The sequence below is a fragment of the Engraulis encrasicolus genome, chromosome 12, assembly GCF_034702125.1.
Source record: "Engraulis encrasicolus isolate BLACKSEA-1 chromosome 12, IST_EnEncr_1.0, whole genome shotgun sequence".
In the NCBI taxonomy this organism is placed as follows: Eukaryota; Metazoa; Chordata; class Actinopteri; order Clupeiformes; family Engraulidae; genus Engraulis; species Engraulis encrasicolus.
The window spans coordinates 30,749,095-30,754,094 of NC_085868.1; the positions used below are offsets into that span (position 1 = coordinate 30,749,095).

Here is a 5,000-nt window from a genome sequence, read left to right on the forward strand (position 1 = left end):
ACACACACACACACACGGTAGTTCTAGACACCCCCCCCAAACCCTTTCCCAGTTGTCAAATGCCTGAGAGCCCACGAGAGAGCCCATGCCAGTGAGACTCTGGCCAAATTAGGCGTCTGGTTTCTAATTAAGAGCAGCCCACTGATCAAATGCTCTCACTTGCAAAGGAAAGCAGGTTTGGCAGGCAGGCACCTTACCCCAAACCATCCTCAAAGGCAGTCTTATTTTTATTTTTATTAATTAATTTATTTTTATTTATGTGCATTTTCTACAACCTCCTTCAGAAATTAATTTTGAGCTTAGCTGTGGCCTGCCTGAAAATCGAACGTCAAGTCAGCTTGAGATTTCTTTCTTTCCTTGGCAGTTTATTTCCCGGGTAAATAAAGCACCAAGGAATAAACAAATACTACACGTTGAAAAAAATAAAGTAAAAAATTCCATGCTTTCCTGCCATTAGTTGTAAATGGGCATGTGCAATGCTAGTCCCCAAGTCACTATAGTCAAATCACCATTAATTTCATTGGCATCCATAAGGACCCGGGGCGACATGGTAATCACAATTACCCAGGCTGCAATCTGTTTTGTCTGCTCTACCTCCCTCTGCACATGTCCCATCCCTCGCCATCTCTTCAAAGAAGCCACCGCATTTCCCCTACCATGCTTACACACACACACACACACACACACACACACACACACACACACACACACACACACACACACACTGTTGCAGGAAGTGGTGTAGAATCGATAGTCTGCATCAGCCACAGTTCAGGTAAGCATACGGCTGCTCTGAGGGAGAGGATTTATTTGTAGGACAAAACTGGCATCAAATGCGTCGAGCTTGTTTATCTTTTCGTTATCCAGTGGGATTTCGGTGGAAGCCTCTTTTCCTCCCCACTGACTTGTGCTGGGGATCTGTCTGTGTCTCCCTCCCTGCTGTGTGCACTGCACTCCCGCTTTCTAAGTTCAGGTGAGGTATTGCCTCAATGAAGAGAAAAACTATAATCAGACAGGTTATACTATAGCATTTGGCAATTGTTTGCCTTCATTTGCTAAAAGAGGAATGGCAAAAAAATGTAAACCTCTGAAAGCTCTCTTCAACCAGGATTTTTGGGGTCCATTGACCTGAAACAAAATAAAATTAAAAAAAACATAGCAAGTGGGATAGTTTAGTGACCTCCACTTCTAAGGGCTGACAGCCCACCCTCAGACATATATAATACCAGGCCTGTACAGCCACATCAGATTCTGAGCACAGCACTACATGTTCTCCCGCGCACACGCACACGCACGCATGCTCGCACACACACACATGCATGCACACACACACACACACACACACACACACACACACACACACACACGAATGCACGCACACTCTCTCTCTCTCACACACACACACACACACGAATGCACGCACACTCTCTCTCACACACACACACACAAACACACGCATGCAGACAAACTCTCTCTCTCACACACACACAAGCACACACACACACACACACACACTGACACACACACTAACTTTGCACCGTGCCATGCTTCTTAGCAGAGAAATTGAGGCGCTGAGTGGGTGCCAGACAGATCTTTAAGGTGCACAGCGAGTGGTCCGTGTCTAGTTCTGACCACTGATGGACACACAGCACACATAGCACTCAGCCAGGAAATATTGAGAGGTGCTTATATAGAGGGAGCGACTTTCATTCATTCTTCCATTTCACTCCTTTTCTCTTACTTCCGTCCACCTCTTGCTTTTCTAGGAAAATGATACAGAGGCAGCATGGGGGTCTCTCATTCTATGCACAGTGCCATGGTTGCACTGGTGAGGGAAAGAGAACACTGAATCTGGCACAGTGGGAAAATGAGAGGGAGAGAGAGAGAGAGAGAGGGAGAGAGAGAGAGAGAGAGAGAGAGAGAGAGAGAGAGAGAGAGAGAGAGAGTGAGAGAGAGAGACTGATGGAGAAAGGAAATGGTACATGAAGAGAGCGACCTGATTGGACAGTTTGTTGGATGGAACAGATGTCGTCATGGACACAGTGGGGGTAATTTCGATTCAGAATAATGTTAATGCTCCCATTACAACCATCTAACTGGCGCTGCATCCAGATCTCAAAAGCACCATGGAAATGGCATTATCCTTTTGGGGGTCATTAGTTCTTTTTTTTAATGCAGTTATTTTGCTTATCTACCAGTATTTATGTATTTATATGTCTGACATTTCTAACTCAGTTGTTCTAACTGAGCTATTCACTGGTCTTTCACTCAGCCAAAAGATTTCGTGGTTGGGGCAGATTGCCTGTTTTTGAAATTGTAACGTGCTATGAAAGTATATAATATGGTATACTGTGTTTACAATTATGTCAGCTCAAAAAAAATGCATTTTATTCTCAAATTTCTCTGCATTATGTGGACATATCTAGGGAGACGTGGTACTATTATTAAGTGTGCAGTAGTAGCTGTGATGCGGGTTGTTACGGTTAGTAGTGATGCCGGTTGGTACGGTTGGAGGATGTATTATATAGAAATACTGTATATTGTAGACATATTGATGGAGGCTTATACCCATTATTTTTGAGTGTAGTAGTCTTAGCACTGGTGCTGGTAGTGGTTCTCGTGGGGGTGATGGTTGGTGTGCGTCATGTGTAGAAATATATTGTGGACGGCCCAGCTGTGGCTCTAACGGCAGGGCACTGGCCTGCTACAACGATTCGATTCCGACCCGGGTCATTTTTCCGATCCTTCCCCGTCTCTCTCTACCAACTTGCTTCCCGTCTCTCCTCCACTGTCCCATCGAAAAATAATATAAGGCTTTTTAAAAAAGCAAAGAAAAAAATAAATATATTGTAGCCATATTGAGGGAGACTTGGCACCATTATTTTGTGAGTGTAGCAGCAGCGGTGCTGGTAGTGGTTCTAGTAGTGGTGTTGGTTGACGCGGCTGGGTGACGTGACCCACTGTGATCCCATCAGTTTGCCAGCAGCTCTCCTCCTGCGCTGGAGGTGCCAATTTAGACATCAGCCATGCCACCTCCTCACCTCAAAGTACGCTCCCCGTGTCCCGCACGATGGGAGACATTCTGTGTGTGTGTGTGTGTCTGTGTGTGTGCGTGCGTGTGTGTGCGTGTGTGTGTGTGTGTGTGTGTGTGTGTGTGTGTGTGTGTGTGTGTGTGTGTGTGTGTGTGTGTGTGTGTGTGTGTGTGTGAGTGTGAGTGTGAGTGTGAGGGTCGGTCAGACAGACACTGTTAAGGCACCAAAAAGCCAAGTGCCGTCCATGAGGTTGGTGTGGACTAATGATGTTTTCAGGTTTACAGACTTTTTTTCTTTCATTTTTTCTTTCATTTTTTATTTCTTTTGTTCTTTCTTTCTTTCTTTCTTTCATTTTTTCTTTCATTTTTTATTTCTTTTGTTCTTTCTTTCTTTCTTTCTTTCGTTTTTTCTTTCTTTCGTTTTTTTCTTCCTTCCTTCTCCATTTTCACTCCCTTTGATTGCCTGAGTCTCCTTATACGCAGAAAACCAGCGGTCGGTCACCATGGAAGGTGGCTGGGTTTGGAAAATCTCTAACAAGCCTCTCCAAACCCCTAATGGTTCAAAAGAACACAGTCCCTCCGTCTTTTTTCCATCTTGCTGCGTGTGTGCATTCGTGTGCGTATGCTTGTACGTGTGCTTGTACGTGTGCTTGTGCATCTGTGCATCTGTGCGCTTGTCTGTCTGTCTGTCTGTGTCTGTGTGTGTTTTTTTGTCTGTGTGTGTATCAGAGCATGTTTCTGCTCCATGTTCTATTCCTGTGTGTGACTGCATCTGTGCTTCTGCGTGTGTGCGTGTGTGTGTGTGTGTGTGTGTGTGTTCGTGCGTGCGTGCGTGCGTGCGTACCATCTACTAGTCTTTCTGCGGAAAAGTAAGTGTTTGCAGTGCTGACAGATTTGCAGGCCAGAGTGGTCCTGTTAATGAGAAACTCTTTCATGCTCTCCCACTTGCATGCCCCCCCCTCTCTTCCTTTCTTTTTCTCTCTCTCTCTGTCCCCCTCCCTTTCTCTCTCAGTATCTCTTTTCACTATCTATCTTTCTCTTTGTTTCTCCCACTCATATTCTCTCCCATCTCTCTCTACCCGTCTCTCTCTCCCACACTTTCTCTTCCTCTCCCTTTCTCTCTGTATCCCTCTTTTACATCTGTCTCTCACACGTTTTCTCTGTTCCTTTTTTTCTTTTCTCACCCCCATATTCTTGCTTTTCTCTTCTCTCTCTCTCTCTCTCTCTCTCTCTCTCTCTCTCTCTCTCTCTCTCTCTCTCTCTCTCTCTCCCTCCACTGTATTTATCCTTGCTCTCTCGCCCTGTTTTCTCATGCAGTCTCTTCTTCATCCCTTCCCCCACTCCTAATTTACTCTGTCACTTTTCGCACCACCCTCCTTTCAATTCCGAGCAATTCAATAAGGGGCTTTATTGGCACACCAGCCCTTTGAAGCAGTATTGCCAAAGCTGTCAGACAACAATGCAAAATAGATGCAATGTCTATTTCATCTGAATCTATAAGTCAAAGGAAATTTTATTTAGTATTATAGCCGACATCGTGAGGCGAGGGTAATAATGAAAAACATGAAGAGCATCACCATTGTTGTTGTTCATTTTCTTTCTCTCGGTCTTCCATTTTTCTTCCTCAATAGCCTGGATCTCTCTCTCTCTTTCTCTTTCTCTCTCTCTCTCTCTCTCTCTCTCTCTCTCTCTCTCTCTCTCTCTCTCTCTCTCTCTCTCTCTCTCTCTCTCTCTCTCTCTCTCTCTCCATCTCTCCATCTTTTGCTCCAATGTGTATATCCCTCTTGTTTTCACTCTCTTTGCCTGAGTCATCTCTATTGAAGCAGGCATGCTTTGGAGGAGACCCAGACAGGTCATTCTGCCCTGTGCCACTGTAGGCTGAAGGGGTCAGCCATACATCCTGTGCAAGGCAGAGGGGCACCACACCCAGGCCACCATTTTTGGGGGGGGGTACATTATACAAATATGT

General features: G+C 45.2%; 1 protein-coding gene across 1 annotated transcript in view; it reads left to right on the plus strand.

Annotated features, from left to right (window-relative positions):
* LOC134459672 (protein diaphanous homolog 3-like) overlaps positions 1 to 5,000 on the plus strand; it is a 414,535-nt gene that overhangs the window by 312,864 nt on the left and 96,671 nt on the right. The gene's annotated exons all lie outside the window — the stretch shown is intronic.